A 19,129-nucleotide genomic window follows, 5' to 3' on the forward strand; every position below is an offset into this window, starting at 1 on the left:
GTTAGCCATGACCCGGCTGTACCCAAGCAGAGCAGTGATTTGCAGGATTGCCTGGCTGTAAGCACATCCAGCCAGGAGGGAAGGTGTCCAACAGCAAAGAGAAAAAACCTGCAAGAAGTGATGCTTTCCATATTTGACCTGAAAATCCTGCACACCAGACAGTGATGGCAGCAGGGAGGTGTTAACGCTAGCGGAGGACCACGCTATTTACAATAGGAATTATTAGTGCAAGAAAGCGAGTAGCTTGCTCACGTTACTAATTTACAGACACTTTCTCCGAGTTATAATGCAGCCTCAGTGACCTACAAGCAAAGATGAGGTTTACATTTGAAAAGTGGAAAAAAAAAAAAAACCCTTCTATTCTTCTAAATCAATCTTCATGGGAAGGAATTTCATCTACTGCTCTTCAGTAACAGGAATTTAGAGCTGTGAGTTTTGACAAGCAAGGTAGCCACGAAGTGCTAACAAAAGCAAAGAACATGGAAGTGTGTTAAGGTTTTGGTAGCAGGGGGGCTGCAGGGGTGGCTTCTGTAAGAAGCTGCTAGAAGCTTCCCTGTGTCCAACAGAGTCAATGCCAGCCATCTCCAAGACAGCCAAGGCCATCAGTGACAGTGGCAACGCCTCTGGGATAACATAGTTAAGAAGAAGGGGGAGGAACCGCACACAGCAACTGCAGCCAGAGAGAGGAGTGAGAAGATGTGAGAGAAACAACTCTGCAGACACCAAGGTCAGTGAAGAAGGAGGGAAGGGGAGGAGGTGCTCCAGGCACCAGAGAAGAGGCTGCCCTGCAGCTCCTGGTGAAGACTATGGTGAGGCAGTCTGTCCCCCTCCACCCCATGGAGGTCCACAGTGGAGCAGAGATCCACCTGCAGCTTGTGGAAGACCCCACACCAGTGCAGGTGGATGCCCGAAGGAGGCTGTGACCTCACAGGAAGTCTGTGCCAGATCAGGCTCCTGGCAGAATCTGTGGACCCATGAAGAGAGGAGCCCACACTGGAACAGGTTTTCTGGCAGGACTGGTGAGCCTGTGGAAGACTCACGCTGGAGCAGTCTGTTCCTGAAGGACTGCACCCCATGGATGGGACCACGCTGGAGAAGTTTGTAGAGAACTGTCTCCCATGGGAGGGACCCTACGCTGGAGCAGGGGAGGAGTGTGAGGAGTCCTCCCACAGAGGAGGAAGGAGCAGCAGAGACAACGTATGATGAACTGACCACAACCCGCAATCCCCATCCCCCTGCACTGCTGGGTGGAGGTAGAGAAATCGGGAGGGAAGTTAAGTACAGGAGGAAGGGAGGGGTGGAGGGAAGGTGTTTTAAAATTTAGTTTTTATTTCTCATTACCCTAGTCTGATTTGATTGGTAATAAATCAAATTAATTTTCCCAAAGTTGAGTATTTTGCTTGTGACAGTAATCGCTGAATGATCTCTCCCTGTCCCCATCTCAACCCACGAGCCTTTCATTGTATTTTTCTCTCCCCTGTCCAGCTGAGAAGAGTGATAGAGCAGCTTTGGTGGGCACCTGGCAACCAGCCAGTGCCAACCTACCACATGCAGAAACCAAGGAGAGCTGCGTAAAAGTAACTATTTTAGTTCTGGTTAACTCATAAACCTTACAGTTCCTGTCCCTCCTCTCCCTCCCATCTCCCACGCATTACACAGCAAAATTCAAGCCTTGAAGCTTCTAAACTATTTCTTTGCATCGTATAGTTGCAAGAAGAGACAACATGCTTTGTGACAGAAAGAGTCAGAGAAGCAGCTTTCCACAGTTTTCACGCACATACGCGCAACAGAAACCATTTCTCTTTTTCCCTGTTTTCCACAGTACCTAAGAGACTTAATAAAAAAAAAAAATCATCTTTAGTTAAATGGAAAGCATTAAAAAGGATCATGAGATTTGCATTCTTTAGCACCTCAGATTATTACAGTTTCCACAGCCATGACTTCCCCTTCTAACACCCCAACAAGCTTCAATTAAAGAATGCCTATATTTGAGTGGGTATGAGAAATGCCAAAATCAAGACACCGGAGCATCCAGGCTCGCAAGATGGCAAGGCAGCAGAATTTGCACGTTCCCAGGAGATCTCTGTTTAATTTTGCTGTAAGGATAGACACCGCACCAAGCCTGCACTCTCCCCAGTACCTATATTTAGGGCCTAAGTTGACCTGACAGTGCCCTCATAAGCTCATTTATTAAGATTCACTTATTCATTCTAATATAATCTAATTAGACCACAGCAATCCTGCACAGAGGCAGGAGTAGTGACCAAGACAGGATGAGTTCAAACGCAGAGAACCTGGCCCAGATGCTATTTTAGTTCTCACATGGAGGGGAAAAAAAACCCTTGCAGAGGAATGGCAGGAATTGTAGATGCCTGTGTACTGTCTCCCTGCTCAGAGCAGCACCCGGATCCACTCTGCTACTCCCCTCTGCTACTCCCCTCCACCAGCTAAAGTCCAATTCTTCAACTGGAAGAAGCAGCGGAGTCCAAATCAACATACAGTGCTTACTAAATGCAAGGGCTGCTGCTCCTGCTCCGAACTCATTGGAAATATCCGCCGCCATTAAGTGCCAGGGGTCAGAAGTAGGAATCTCACACCAGCAGGCACAGATGCGTTCCCAAAGCAGAGACCGCAGGCATCAGCCTGGAAAAAAAGCTTCAACAAGCCCACGTTGTATGAAATTATCTTCCAGGCTCCATTCTGGCAAGAAATAGAAAGTTTCCAAAGCTCACAAGTACCCCTCTCCTGCAGCCAGCTGTAGTTCAGGCACAAGAACAGGAAGAAGCTTTTACATTTCTAAAAACATAAATAAATACTATTTTTTTTAAAGGCATCATGTGTTTTATTTGCTTGGACATCTTGTATAACGATGAGAGAAGAAACAGATTCCTAAGAGTCATGAGCTAATAATTCACCGATCTATCATCATCTCTCTGTACTTTATGCACAGTCATTAACGAGAAGTGATTTGTCTGGGACAGATTTAGCCCCACAACTTCATGTCTCGTTAGCCTAAAACAATCACCCAAGGAAGGTCAAAAAGTTGGAGAACTTAGTGCAGCGAGTAGGCCCCTCAAAATACTCATTTTTCAAAAACAGTCCAAATCCTGTTTGTTTGCCAATACAGACCAGGAAGCTCAAGAGCTAAACACAGATGCATAAAATTCCCTTTATATTAAAAAGGTTTTGATGGGTAAGGCAAAAGGTTTTCACTGACAAGGAAATCCTGGGAACATTGGTAAGAGAACAACAGGAGGAGACTTAGACTTTGACTTGTTTAACCTATCAAAACAAGTGGTCAAGAGAGGATCCGATTGCTCCCTCTAATTACATCAGGGAGGGAAAATAACCGTTTAAACGAAATGGCAACGCTAGAAGAAAACCAAATTATACCAACAGGCCATAAACACTGTGAGGATGGAAATCCAGCGATCGCTCCAAGACTTAGGGGAGGCTCTCCGACAGCTCCCCCGCGGAGATGGGGGCAAAGAATAAACCGATCAAGTTTCATCTTAAAAGCGATTATGTCACGAAAGGCATTCACGGCATGGATGGGTGCTATAAACGGGGAAACTAAACTTGATCGGAGGCTCTCTTCCGCTCTCGGGTTCTTACCACTCCGCTCGCTGTCACGGCTTTTGGAGCAGATAGCGGGAATGAAGAATTATCCTCCCGCCTTCGGCTTCTTCTCCACCCCTCCAGGACGGCACGGGGGGTATTCATGCTATCTACTCAGGCACGTAATTGGGGTCTGATCAGGGAACTAAACTTGGGAGCTGAAGCTCCCGAGAAGTCAATGGCGAGAGGTGGGTGTCTTGGCAGCAGGCGGGGAAGGGGATTAGGAGCAACCAAGTTCGATGCTTAAAATAAAACACGCGTCCTCTCCCCTCCATGTCCTTAAGCTGAAGGGTCTGGGCCGAAACCTATTTAGTCTATACCCATCACCTCTGAAATTCACAGGGAATGTCAGTTTCCGAAGGATTTTGTTAGCCCTGGGTTCAGGAGCAATCATTAGACACTTTTGAGCCATAACCATCTAATCAACAGTAAGAGCGGATGATGCAAAGGAGAGCTGCTACATGGCTAACTGAGTAACATCCCAGTTTTATACAGGCTTGAGTGAGTCTCTCCCTTTTCTTCTAGGGGTTTCAAAAACAAAGTAGTCAGCAGGCCAAGTTATCTGTAACAGGGGTTTTACGGCAGCGGGGGATAAAGGATCAAATTCAAAACTAATTGTGTTCTTCATATCCTACTACTACTGCTACTTCTGAGAGCAGAAAGCATCTTCTTGAGACTGGCTGGATAAGGGAGGGGGAAAAAATAAAGAACTAACAAAAAAGGTATTTGGTAATAACTCTAACAGAGAATTAGTGTTCCTATCCAAACCCCAACCTTTCCCTGCTGCAGTTACACACAAAAGTTATTTTAATCACAGTATGCAGAAAGCAGCATCAGCATATGAGGCAAGAGAAAAAATATGTGGTAAAGCGAGTTGCATGGCCTGCTCGCAGACAGAAATTACAGTGCAGTTATAGGGAAGAGGTCCACAAGGCAGAGAAATGCTTCCAGCCCAAACCAAAGAGGAGGACATTAGCAATCCGCTGAGAGAACGGGCAGGAAAAATAGGGGAAAGAAGGTGGAATGTGGGAACTGAATCCCCTTTAACTTTCGCAGCAATCAATTCCGACTTTCTAGCGAGGGATTTCTGCCTTGTCATATGTAAAGAGATGTTAAATAGAACCTGTCAGTTATGTCTACTAAATACCATGTGTGTGTTGCTGGACAGAGACAGCAATGGAAACAGTAAAGGAAAAAAAAAAAGATAATTTCAAACAGAAAAGAACTACAGCAGAGTATCAGCTCAGCTCCTCTTCCACAACTCGCTCCCACAAAGGAAGAAATGATCTTCAAGTTGCTCGCAGTGATCTCAAAACACACAGCAGAGCCTTTGGGGGAAAAAAGGTTTTGAACTGACAAGCCTGTAACACGCAGGTGTGTGCAAGTCACTAGGAAGCAGCGCTCAGCGTTGCCTAATGCAGAAAAGACGCTATGCTACGTTATTCTTAATAAACACCCACTCAATTAGAATACTTCATCAACTGAAATTAGTTGGGTACGAAGGATGCAGCTTTGCCACCTTAACTCTTCTTCCTCCCCACCAGAATTCCCCTCTTAACCTGCAAGCCAGAGGCAGGCTTCCAGCAATGGAGTAAGCTGTGAGCAGAGGAGGAGGAGAGGCGGGGGAGGTATCAACACCTCCAGGGTTAAAACTGCTGCATGCAGCCCGAACGGGCGCTGCACCAGCGGGCACCGGCGATTTTAAAAGACAAAAATCAAACAGCCCTGACAACCCCGGCCCATGAACGGGGGAAAAGGAGCGCCTTGCGCCGCGCACCGTTAACACCGCTGCGGGAGCGCAGAACGGGCCGGACCGTTCGAACCGGCCAACGCAACGCCCCATCCAAGTTCGCCGGGCTGCGGCGTTCCCTTCGCTCCCAGCGCGACCCGGGGCGCCGGGAGCCGCGGGGAATTCCTATAAATCAGATTTTAAGGGTTTAGCCTCGCTCAGCCGCCCTTCGCCGGGCCGTGCCTCTGGCGGAGGGCAGGTAGCGACGCAGACCTACAGAAAGCGACCGATACTTTTTTATTTTTCCTGTTTTTCCCGGTTAAGTTGGCTTCGGGAGATGTGCTCGGGAGGCACCGATCCCCCCGCGACCAGCCGGGACTGGGCTGCCCCAAAGCCGCGGCGGCTGGAGGCCCGCGGCAGGCAGGAGCCACCCCACCGCCCCACGGCCGCGGGTGGGGACGGCTGCTCCCCACCGAGCGGGGCCCGCGGCTCAGCCCCCGCCCTCAGCGCCCCCCGGGGCGGCGGGGACCGCTCCACCGGAACCCGCCGGCCGGGCCACAGCCCCGGGGCCGGGCGCCCGCCTCACCGCCCACCTGCCGGCACCGCCCGCGCCCCGCGGCCCGGCCACGCCGCGGCCTAGGCCCGCCGCCCCTCACCGGGCAGGCCGCGGGCAGGCCCCGGCCCCGGGCCGGCCCTCCGCGCCGGCGGGCCGAGCGCTCCCCAAGCGGGACTTACCGCGGAGCGCGGCGGGCTGGGCCGAGCCGGGCCGTGCGGAGCGGGGTGGCGGGGACGGAACGGCAGCAGCGAGCCGGTGCCTGCGCGGCGCTGGCGGGCAGGAAGGGAAGGAGGGAGGGATGGAGGGCGGGAGGAGGCGGCACCGCACGTCCGCCGCGTCTGCCGGCCCGCCCGCCCGTTAAAGGCGCGACGCCGACACTGCCTTCCCCCCCGGCCCACCCGGCGAGTCCCCGGCACCGCCCGCCCCCACGCCCCCCCCGTGGGGATCCCCCTCCGCGAGGGTCCCTTGCCCACCCGCCCGTCCCACGCACGGGGATGCTCCTGCCGGAGCGCACCCACGCGTGGGGAGCCCCACGGGCAGGGATACCCCCGGGAGCGGGGATCGCCCACCCGGACCTCCTCCCCCGCGCAGGGAGCCTCCCACGCAGGCTTCCGGCGAGTGTGGGTACATCGACCCAGACCCTTCCCCTGTGCATGAGGATCGCCCCCCAGAGCTCCCCGATGCAGAGATCCCACCTCCCAGACCTTCCGTGAGCAGGGATCCCCCACTCATGCACGGGGACCAGATGCCACCCACGCTCCCTAATTAACCCCCCCAGTGCCAGCGGCCCCCACCACACTCCTCTCCACCTCCGGAGCTGGCAGGGCAGGCAGGCATCCCAGCGCCTTCCCCAGGACACGGAGGACACCTCGCCACGACCAGAAACAGGAGTAGCCCCTAAATTTCCCTTAATTGCCTTAAAACTGTCAGGATCTGCAGCACAGACCAGCCCAACTCACAGCACGTGAAGTACCATCGTCTCGCTCAATCACAGCTCCATCGATCTGCAGTCACAGGGAGCTTAACTTGGTGTCTTCAGCTCTGACTTCTTAAAGCCTTGACTTCTTCCCTCTGACATGGAACATGGAATCATGGAATCATGGAGTCACAGAGTCATGGAATCATGGAGTCACAGAGTCATAGAATCATAGAACAGAATGCCTTGGGTTGGAAGGAACCTTCCAGATCACCTTCCAACCCCCCTGCCATGGTCAGGGACACCCTCCACTACACCAGGTTGCTCAAAGCCTCATCTAGCCTGGCCTTGAACATCTCCAGGGATGGGGCAGTCATGACTTCTCTGGGCAACCTGCTCCAGTGCCTCTCCACCCTCAGAGTGAAGAATTTCTTTCTTAGATCTCATCTAAATCTCCCCTCTTTCAGTTTAAAGCCATCACCCCTTGTCCTATCACTACACACCCTTGTCCAAATCCCCTCTCCACCTTTCTTGTAGCCCCTTTACGTACCAGAAGGCTGCTGGAAGGTCTCCCTGGAGCCTTCTCTTCTCCAGGCTGAACAGCCCCAACTCTCTCAGCCTGTCTCCATAACAGAGGTGTTCCAGCCCTCGGATCATCTTTGTGGCCCTCCTCTGGACCCGCTCCAACAGCTCCATGTCCTTCTGGTGTTGGGGGTCCCAGAGCTAAGCGCAGTACTGCAGGGGGTGTCTCACAAGAGGTCCTTCCTGAGGTACACTTAAGGCAGATTTCTTTCACCTTAAACATGGCAGCAGCTTGCACATAAGATCAGCAGCTGACCACAGATCTGTGGGTACCCACAGGGATGAAAACTGATGGTCTGTCTTATAATTACTTGGGGACAACGAAACAGTGCAAGAAGCCACCAAGGGTATCGGTCCAGCTCCATCGCTGGGGGACTAACATTAACTCACAGCTTCCCAAAGTCCCAAACATCAATGGGAAAAAGCAGTATCCTGTCCACAAGAGGCAAAAGGGAGTTATCCCACTCAACGAAACAAGGAGGCTGGTATCACCCCAGGGCTTTGCACGCACTCTCCTATCATTTCTACAGACCTCTGGTGTAACTTCCAGGCCCCTTTACTCAGAGCAAACCATTTACTTCTTTGTCCCAAAGCATCTTCAAGAAATCAACTGCTCCGCAGCGTTCGGTATCAAAAGGATTTTCATCGAGCTGCACTGGGGGCTCGTCGCCACCCTCTTCACCAGCTGTGTGTGTCACTGTGCAAACGCTGCATGTCCAGACTATCCGGAGTGAACAAAGGCAGCGGCGCAAGGCAGATGCTGGTGCAAGCTGTGCCTTGCACGCGAGGCTAAGCGGGCCCGGAGGCGAGGCCATGCCGGTGGCACACCACGTGGGACCTGCCATCAGCTGGCAAGGCAGCGTTTTGCTGTTTCATCCCAGAGCTTCCCTGGCTCAGCATGTCCCGGCCGGTCACTCCGCTCTTTCCAGAGCACTGGTGAGAGCAGAACATGAGCCAGCTAAAGGCAGCATCCACACCTTATGCTTGCAAGGTGCAAATTTAAGGCGAATCTGGCTTATATGAATCACTTCGGTAGCTGCAGTGGTTGTGGCAGTGCTCAGCAGCAGAAGATATTGCCAATGTTTAATTGCTTTTGTCCACAGCAAAGTTTTCCAGCTGGCATCAGAACCAAATCACCATTCCCCAGGAGCAGGAACAGATTCGCCACCCCACAGACGGGTGACGGGGGGTCCTGCCAACAGGGAGAGAAAACCTGGGGCTGAGAGCTGGGAAGGGGGATAGGGGGGACAGGGCTGCCCATTCTGCTGGGAGCTAAGCAGGAATGGGAGAGCAGAGTGCAAATCCAGCAGCTACAGATACAGAAGATCTTTCTTCTCCACATTCCAGGACTCAGAGGCAATTGCCCTGCTCTCTGGTCTCTGCTTGCTCCGAAGGGGTCTCAGCCAAGAACATACCAAGAGCATATTACCAGCTCAGAAATTTCTGGTCCTTCAAGTGTCTTATACATTTGCCACAACATCACAGCATAAGGAGTGACATAAGGACTTGAAAATGCTTTTAAATCCTATGTTGTGAACCATTGCCCAATATGGAAGGCAATAAACCACCTAGATTATGTGGACTGAGAAACGCAGTGGAGAAACTTGCCAGAGAGCTACCGCTGTGCAGATCAGCCAGCCAGGCTAATGATGCTGAATATCCCCAACTGCAGGGAGGAAATAATGCAAACAGTCACCGAAATCCCGGTCGCATTAGGCAGCCACTCATGGGGAAAAAGAAAAGGTTTTAAAATGCCGCAGGAGCCCCGAGTCATTAGTTTTGTCAGGAATTTTGCTTTCTCAGATCAGAGGGAAAAAGCCTTCAGATCTGTGGATTCAGAGAAGGCCCGAGAGAAAGGCAAGCTATGCGCTTAGCGGGGCTGTAAGTCATGGGAACTGATTATTATTAATTTAGCGTTTTATATAAGAACGTGAGCGATCCTTATCAATGCCAGAAACAAACACGCTGCAAGTTTCAACACCTCGCTGAAACAGCCTCTCTTTCCAGATCAGAGAAAAAAAGGTGACCAAACCCTGGATTTTCTCTCTGTCCCTTGTTATCCGCATTATATTTTTAATACAATTTACAAGCATGAATTCCTATAACTGGTAGGAACTGGAAATTAATAGATCACACACACACATGTGCCAGAAAGATTTCAATTGCTGCTAAAGAAGGTCACAAAAATTACTACGGTTTTCTTCTCAGAGTAATAAACTAGGAGTAACTCCACTGCAGAAACTTGAGATACGTGGAAAAAGGCGTTTGATTCAATCCAACTGTAAGGGAATAAAAATACATCTGTCCTAAACAGCATCTGTCAGCAGGAATTATGCTGGAAACTCTTGCAAGAAGAGTAAAAGCTCATAATAAAAAACAACCGTCTAAACCATGACATTGTATGTGACCAGTATAAAAATCCATTGGGCTCATAAAAGTCTCCACATAATCCATGCGCTAACACAACGTAGACATGTTTTTAATTAAGCCGAGACGATCACGGTCACATTTTGTACTGCTGAAAATCCAGCTAATAAAGTGAATTGTTAGAAGCTGTTTCAGAGCTCAGTGAAAAAAACTGTGTATTTACAAACTACATTCACCTTCCATTCCTGGATTTCACCATTAAAATAGAGCATCGAAAAGCCCAAAATGGGGTTTACGAGTCTGCCGTTCAATTCTGTCATGTTCAAAAGAAGTCCAACAGTGAGCAGCATAATTAAAGACCCTCAGACAACTCGGTGCCCATCTCAGTGATTAAGGTTTTTGGAATGATTAGACTTAAATCATGACTTCTGACCGTTTCCCTTCAGGCTCGTCAGTTCTAACCACCCAGCACAGGCCTAGGGGCTCATCGCTCTCAGCTGTTGCATTTGCAATGAAAAATGGAAATCCCATGGGAAATCCCAATGGGAAGCCCCTTTCCTTCCCTCTCCAGGCTGCTGCTCCTGTACCAGACACCCGAGCAGCGCACACGTCTGCTCCTGAAACGCTGTGGCTTGTACCCAACACAGCAGCAATTGCTGTCTCATGCCGTAAGCGCTGTATCCCACCCAGCTGTCCCCAGTGCACAGCACATCGCCCCTGGCCGTGGTCACAGCCACCCTAAATCCCCCATCAGCCCGAGACAGAGCCCTTCCAACTCTCCCATGTGCTAACACATGCAAGCAAAATGAAACAAGCACCTAAATCCTTGCAAGATCAGGGCCTGCCATCAGTCTGAATAATCCCTACTCATTTTCAAGGCACTAATTATTCTTGCGCCTGTATAGAATGGCTTTAATTACCTTTTCCAAGTTCCAAAAGAGTTCAATCTTGACCAAGAAGCAACAGATTTAGCTGGAAGAGCTCACTGTAAAGGAAAACCTATTTGCTGTGACTCCAGTGGGTCATCAGGTCTGGGCCACAGAGGTGGAATTTAATTTCTAATCTGGAGATTTCAAGCCTTCAGTATCAGATACAGCTAAAGGGATTGCAGCGAAGCTGGGCAGAAAAGCAGCTTTCCGAGCAGCACAATAATAACCACGCTTTGAGTTAACATTAGGAGCACTGTTTCAAAGCAAGTTTCAAATATCCTTCCACTTTCTTGGTGGCATCCTAGCAGAAGACGATTTTTGAAGAGGTGGGTATTGTTAAGCAAAGCCAATGAAGAAATGACCCAGAAAATACCTTGTCTCCTGTGTGGTATCACAGTGACAATTCGAATCTTTTTTCCTGTTCATCATTTGTAGCACCCAGTTGTTTTTTATGCTGTTTTGCATTAATCTATAGCAGGTTTTAAATGAATACTCTGCTTCATCAGTATCTATGGAATTACGATATTTTCCTTTGGAAAAGAAACACGTTTGCAACAGCAACGCAATGCCCCTCCTAAACACAGACCTGTAACTCATCCAAAACTTAGCAGGATGGGTAGCAAAGAGAAACAATATGCAGGGAAAGATGGGCGAGGGAAAAAAAAAAAAAAAGGGAAAGTCAGACAGATCTGCTGCTCCAAGGGCTCTTTCAGTACGAGCATAAGTTGTCTCACTGCTGAACCAGCCTGGCTCAGCATGTTTTCCTCCCGGAGGTGGGGAAGGACATTGATTGAGCTCTGCGAGGCATCACGGGAATAGCGTGTGTCAGGCTGTGACAAACTTCTAAGGAAACGTACAGTAAACATGCTTGTAGCCTGCCTGGATAAATCAAAGTGCACAGGAACCATCCCAGCTGTTCATGGCACTGCAGAGTAAGTTAATATTAAAGTATTTTGTCTGCAGCTACACGAGGGATGCGGCCACCTGCCTGGTGTAATGAGTGTCACGCCAGAGGGAATCTTCGTTCTCAGGCCCCCAGTTTGCCACCGCTAGTGGTGACAGGCACCTGCCTCCCAAGGGTGGCTGGAGACTTGGAAACGTTTGCAAATCCTTGGGTTCGAGGAGACGTCCTGCAGATAGCATAAGGATCACCAGTGCCCCAGGAGATCCAGCGACAATTCCCAGCGGTGTCACAAACTCACCATACATCCCTCTGCGAGTTGCTAATTTAGCTCCTGGTACTTTAAATGAGCAAATATTCTTCTCTCTGCCCATATATCCAATTTTTTTAGATAGTGATAAGCCTCTCCCTAGTGAACCTACCGTCTGCCCATGCTGTGTCTAAACTTGTAAGACTTCTAAGCGTTTCTATCATACCATTCATGAGACCTGGAGCACAGAACGGGTTAAGAACCAACTCGGATTCCCTAGGGAAAATAAAAAGGCACCAGAAAAGAAGCCAATTCAAGTGATTTTACCCAAAGGGACAAAAGGAGGTTTGGAAGGTCCTTTCTAAAAACCGTCACAGAGAACAGCGTTATTGTCCTACTGGGAAAAACACACCCATTAACAAATTAGGTGAGAGTCAAGTGAGATGTCAGAGGTCTGAAACAGCTGCATTCCTCAATGTCTTTAAACTGTCTGTCTTCACACTATCCATTTATTTTGGACAGCAGCTTTGCCCATGCCAGTTCAGGAGTAAAGGAGACTGTAAAAATATCTAGGGATAAATGGGAGTATTTTTAATGTTAATAGGCAAAACCTAATGGCCAGCTTAGGACCCTCCCAAACACATGCCCATCTGAGTTCCTCATTTTCCTCAAAGCATTGCCGAGCCTACCTTAGCAACCCTACTTGAGCCCTGTGAAATGGTCTGAGTGGAAACAGAGCTCAGGAAAGCTGCTCTTGTATTTATGAGTTGGGGAAATGTCCAAAGAAGGGAGGCCAAAGCAATCACAGCATTTAGTTACTTCTGACGAGTCACAGGTAAGTGAACCAAAGAAAAAAAAAAAAAGAGGAAAAACTCAACATTTTCATAAGGAAGGGTACTGTGACACGTCAGCTTCTTCCAAAGCTTGCAGACACCAAAACCAGGTAAAAACATCCCATAAGAATATATGGGATTCTATGTGGAAAATTAATTATATTCCACTGCCATACATTGACTATAAAAGCTGAGGTATAAGAAAGCATGATGCCCACAGTGCAATGCCATGACTTATTTGAGAGTAGACTTACTAACAACAGAAACTGCGAAGACAGCAAGGAGGAAGGAGGAAGATCCAAATGGAAGGATGAGGCTCTACTGAAAGGGATCTCAGCCTGGATTCCTGCTTGGCTGGGATGAGCATGGAAATGAGATGAACTGCAGGAGCAGAGCTGGGCACGGACTCCTTCGGCACGGCTAAGCCAATAGCGTTTATTGGCAGACCACGGACGGAGGGCTAGGGTGACAGAAGCATGATGGTGTTAACAGTTAATTATGTGTGTGAAAAGTACAAAAACGTCAAGGCTGGGGGGACCAGAGCTTCTGCTGACATCTGGCAGCATTTTTGGGAAGTCTAGTTTCTCCTGAGGTCCTCGTTGACTCAGGAGCACTGATTTGCGTGCCGTTAATTGGAGGAAGAGGCAATGAGAACTGACTGATTGCCAAGCTGTGCACCCTGCGGACTCATTCCTGTGTCAGTCACTACATTTTGCTGATCACTCAGACTAAACTAAGTTTTACAGGGTTTTCAGTGACTGGTCAGCACCCTTCCTTGGCTCACTGGATTTACATAGTATTTAGTCATCCTCCTCTCTACAATATGCTAGTAAAAACTCCAGTGGTGGCATAACCCACAGGACTTTTTACAAGGGTGTGTAGTGATAGGACAAGAGGTGATGGCTTTATACTGAAAGAGGGGAGATTTAGATGAGATCTAACAAAGAAATTTTTTACGATGAAGGTGGTGAGGGATTGGAACAAGTTGCCCAGAGAAATTGTGGATGCCTCATCCCTGGAAGTGTTCAAGGCCGGGTTGGATGAGGCTTTGGGCAACCTGGTGTAGTGGAAGGTGTCCCTGCCCATGGCAGGGGAGTTGGAACTGGATGATCTTGAAGATCCCTTCCAACCCTAACCATTCTATGATTCTGTGATTCTATGATTCTGTAACCCAGCTGATGCAGCAGCGAAGGCATCCCAGTATATGCTCTAACTCCTGGAGAGCTTGCCCTGAAGGTCCTAGACATGCTAATGTCATTGCTTGTGTCTTCAATGTTACTGTGACCCTTGCAAACTAAATTAATAGAGGTCTGTTAGCAGCTGCTATATGCACACCCCTCTGCTTTTCTGTGCAAGGACTGCTATTGCTATATTGTTTCTTTCCAGATAAGACTTAAAGGATCAGTATTTAATTGCAGCAGTAAGTTCAAGGTATAAGACACGGTGTTTGCATTAGAGCAATTTGTCACAAAACTTGGAGGGAAGCAGCAGCAGTCAGATGATCCATCGCACACTCACCTCATTTAATTGCAATTCAATTTAGACAGACCATTTGGCACAAAAACTAGAAAGATGACTTAACAAAAAGCACGGAAGAACACTTCTGCACTCAGGTGTCAGATACATTTGCATGTGACATTCATGCAGGAGCTGTCCAAGAAAGTCTCTAGCCATTAATTACTAGGTTGAAATTAAGGTGGCAGCCAACGTTTAAAGGCCCCCAGTTCCCCCCTTTTTCTGGCCCTATTTTAAATGCAACACAGAATAAAAAATAAAAATAGACCGATGTGCTCTCCCCGACACCGCAGTGCAAGGCTTAAGAGCACGGCCGGGCCAGGACAAGTGGATTTCTATGCAAACAACACACAGAATGCCTCCGTTTAATCAGTTTGTTGCTATGCACAGATAGGAAAATTAAATGAAGTTAATTGTATGGTTTTAAAGTCACCATTCAGCCTTTCAGTTGAGACAGATGGCTTTTACTTACAGTGCTTCCTCTGGCATTCAGTGGAGGATTTGGCAATCCTCTCTGGGTCTGGTTCTCAGCAATTCTCTGATGTGGGGGCAGTCAGTGTCTCCATCGCACATAATAATGCTGTAGCAGCCAGAAAAAATGGCTCTTTTCTAGCCAGTTTACCCCTTTTCCATCTGACAGAGTGACTTTCTTTCCTGGTCCCAAAGTCAATGCATGCTGAGTACTGACCTCACGCTGGTCTCTGCCAGCCAGCATGGAAGGCGCATGCATTAGAGGACAAATGCTGAGAGACTGCTAACGTTTGCAAAGAATATCAAATCCCCCATTACTATCCTTTCCAGGGAATAAAAGAGCCCCAGGTTAACTGGGACAGGGCACAGACAGCTTTACCACTGTGTGACCTGGGCAGGGGGAGACACATGGCACTAGGGGGTAGATGGGAAGGTATGGCCCTTCCTCCCATCGCCCAATAAACCTGGAAAATTAAACTAGACTCTGCCCCAATTTCAAATCATTGTAACCTCACTTCTCTAAGAGGGTTACTCCTGATTTTCACAGGGGCAAGTTAGAACCAAATATCAAATCTAACAGACCTGATTCTGATTTTACTTATAGCAGCATAACCTAATGATGATACATTTAATAATTCACGATTAAAAATCAAATTACTTGCTTTTGCTTGGTGAACAGTCCTGGTCGTTTCTTTCCTTCTCTGGCAGTAAATCCAGTATCTACTGACACCAACAAGTGTTGCTCAGGTCTAGAATGGAGTATTATGGGACAAATAAGCATAAGAGAGTGATGGTCACACTTGTCTGACCATAGGCATTCCAGAATCTACCTCTGAGTTGCCTTTTGGGCTCCAGCTGCTTCTTGAGAACTTTGCCAGCTCCACGCAGATCCTTTGCTCCTGCAGAGCCTGCCGACCTTGCTGCAGCTCACCTGTTCCTCTCTCTGACCCCTCTTTGAGGTCCCCCTCAGCACATCACTCTGCTTCCCTTGGCAAGAAGGGAATCAAGGCACAGGGACCAAAACAGAGCTAAATGGAACAGAAGGAACCACCTTCACAAGACTTGGATTCTGCTGTTGATAGAGAAGCACAGAGTCCTGAGGTAATTGGAAGGTGCTGCATTCAAAGACATCTTATGCATAATATATTGCCCTTTTCTTGGAACACGATCCTGCTCACAGTTGCTCTTCTACCTCCTCCAAAGGCAGGGCTTTAACGCTGCAGGCAGCGAGGGCACCAGGAGATGCAAGCTACACTCTTCAGAGACAATTACAGCTATAAAAGTTTAGCATAAAGCTCAGGAGAGCAGAAAGCAGAACGTTGTCAGCCACGAGCTTTTAATCCTCGAACGGGCTGCTGACAAAGATAAGATAAAGAGGAACCAGATTAACCAACTTCAAAGCAAGCAGCAAGGCATTTACGGCGTGCTAGAATAGAAGGCAGCTGTTGAGAGCAATAATGAATAAAACAGGTAGAACTTCCTTACTGACATGAAGGCTCCTCTGATTAATCCCATCCCGTAACCAGATTACAGCATCCAGGTAATCATAGAATGGTTAGGGTTGGAAGGGACCTCAAAGATCATCCAGTTCCAACACCCCTGCCATGGGCAGGGACACCCTCCACTACACCAGGTTGCCCAAAGCCTCATCCAACCTGGTCTTGAACACTTCCAGGGATGGGGCAGCCACAACTTCTCTGGGCAACCTGTTCCAGTGCCTCACCACCCTCACAGTGAAAAATTTCTTCCTTATATTTAATCTAAATCTCCCCTCTTTCAGTTTAAAGCCATTGCTCCTTGTCCTATCACTACATACCCTTGTAAAAAGTCCCTCTCCAGCTTTCCTATAGGCCCCCTTTAGGTACTGGAAGGCTGCAATAAGATCACCCCGGAGCCTTCTCTTCTCCAGGCTGAACAGCCCCAACTCTCTCAGCCTGTCTTCCTAGCAGAGGTGCTCCAGCCCTCAGAATGCAGGAAATGCAGGAATGTCTGCTACAGAAATGTTTAAGAGACCAATACAGGAATGGTAGTAGAAGCTCTGTGGAATAGTCGTCTCCAATTAGTTATCCAAGGAAGAACGAGATTGAATGACTCTTACAAAGAATGCACAAAGCACTTATTGTTGTACTAATCATCAACTTTCTAAGTAAAATTAACCAATTTGCTAATTAAGACTCATGACAATTCATCATTACAGTAACTGTGCACTTCAGATGATTCATCACTCCGTAACTGGCTCCTGCTGCTCGGGGATGTGTGTAATGGCTGCCTCCAGCGTGCAGGAGGGAGCGCGGCTCCTTCCCTGCTCCGAGCTCATGAGTCACTTTGGCCTGGCTGCGAGCGGCTGCTTTTATTTCCAAAGGGGAAATAAAAAAAAAAGAAAAAAAGAAAAAGAAAAAAGAAAGGCAGCTTGAGACAGAAACAGTCTTTTTTTAAAGTTGGGATGGGAAAACTAGTTGCTCTTTCTTATGTTATTTGACCTGGATAGTCAGAAACCAAGGAGATAAGTCTCACGGGTTCCAAATGATATATTTTAAATTAGATCTGTCCAGTTGATGACAGGGGGCAGAGTGTCCTGCTGAAGAGGGAAGGAAGATCACTACCTCGCAGCACGAAGAGGATGATGCTTCTGATGACTGAGAGGGTGAGGCCTGGAGACTGGGAAACCCTGGGAGGGGGAAGCCCAGAGACTCGTCCCTCCTGCTCGCTGGATCATCACTCTCTGGACTTCCCTCTACCTCAGCCTCCACTCACTGGGGCTCCCCACTCACTGACCCTCCACGAGTGGATGCCCAGCCTTGACGACAAGGCTGTGAGCACAGAACCCTCCAAGGCACAACCCTGCCTCCCCTCTCTTATGCAGTATCCAGAAGACCCTTCTCCTATGTCAAAGCAATCCTGAGAGCTTGAATCGCTCACACAATATGACAACTCATCTGATGATCTCTCAGCTTTCTAAACAGCTTCCCTTCTTCTCGCCCTCAAGATGGGTAAACAATCTTACACCCATTTAACAGAGGAGGCACCAAACTCCATGACTTACCCAAAATCACATTACTTCCCGCTGGTGCCCACGCCATTTGCAAGATGCCCCTATCCAAGGCAAGAAGCAACATCAAGAGATTTGTATTTTATGTTCATCTCTGATGTAGCCTTTCTCCATCACTTAAACACCGTGGTTTGACCTTTCCATCTCAGGTTCACAAAATGCAGACAAGTCAGTCCCCAGGAGCTGCAGGATGAACATATTTCTTCTCCAGGGTGTTCTGCAGTGCAATGAAGGATTAATTAGATGAGGAAACTCAAGGTACTACAGCTGCGATGCTACAGGCAGGGTCACACCAGGGAAACACCATGACCACCGCAATACTCCAGTTTCCCAACTTAAGCACAGCAACAGTGTTCCCACACTGGAGAGCACCAATCTCTTGTCCCTAAGAGATGTCATTACAAGAACAAAACAAAATTCAGTGTAATCCCTGTGTTGAATTAAATGACTTCCTGAGCAACACAGACCCGTGTTGCCATGAAGGAGCCTGCAAGGGCTGGGCTTGCTGCTGCCTGTGGAAGTAAGACTCCCACCACAGCCCTTGGCATCCTGTCCCATTGTGCTGGCAAAAGCAGCCGAGGCCATGGAGCTGTCTGCAACCACCCCAATCACCCATCAGCCCTAAACGGGGTGTTTTAGTTTAAACCATCTTGATCTGGTCTGAGATAGCTCCACCAGCCTCTGTAATTCAAGGTGCACACTTGGAGCAAATCCTCTCCTTGCTTTGCTACTTGACTTGCCTCCTGGGTGCTCCAGGAGGGACTGTGTGATGTAAATCCACATGCTTGAGGCTGTTTTTTTTCTCAGGCTGGGGGAGTTTGACACCTGTAAAGTGCTGGGGCAAGATGAATCCCAGAAATACCACAAAACCAGCCCAGCAGGCTGTGCCAAGGAGGGAAGGATGCTCGTCAGCCACGTACGCTCTGCCCCACAGATAAAGGAGGAGAAATCTAATCCTTTCCACTTCTGAAGCCGTGAGAAGAGCCTGGCAGCACCTCCCAGGCTGCTGCGTGCCTGGGCTAGGACATCTTCTTCCAAAGGGTTTCTTCAGCTCAGCCAGCTGCTTGCAAGTAAACCTCACAGCAGAAATCAAAGCCCTGTCTAGCAGAGCAACAGGTGCATTGATCACGGCAGTCAGCGCATCCACCAGCCCAGACAGGGACAAGGACGTGTCCCCAGCTGCCCCTTTGCAGAAAGCCATCCATCCAGCCAGCCAGCCAGCCAGCCATCCATCCATCACCACGCAGCAACAGGGCAGGAGAGAAGGAAGAAGTCGGACGGAGTCGAGCGAAACTCCCGCAGCATCAATCAGCGAGGCACGACACAACACGACCTCCCTCCTGGGAACACGCTGCTTCACACCCACAACCCTCCGCACACGAGTCTTTTGGAAAGGGAACAGCCTTACATCAT

Source organism: Tauraco erythrolophus, chromosome 6 (assembly GCF_009769465.1).
Source record: "Tauraco erythrolophus isolate bTauEry1 chromosome 6, bTauEry1.pri, whole genome shotgun sequence".
Classification (NCBI taxonomy): domain Eukaryota; kingdom Metazoa; phylum Chordata; class Aves; order Musophagiformes; family Musophagidae; genus Tauraco; species Tauraco erythrolophus.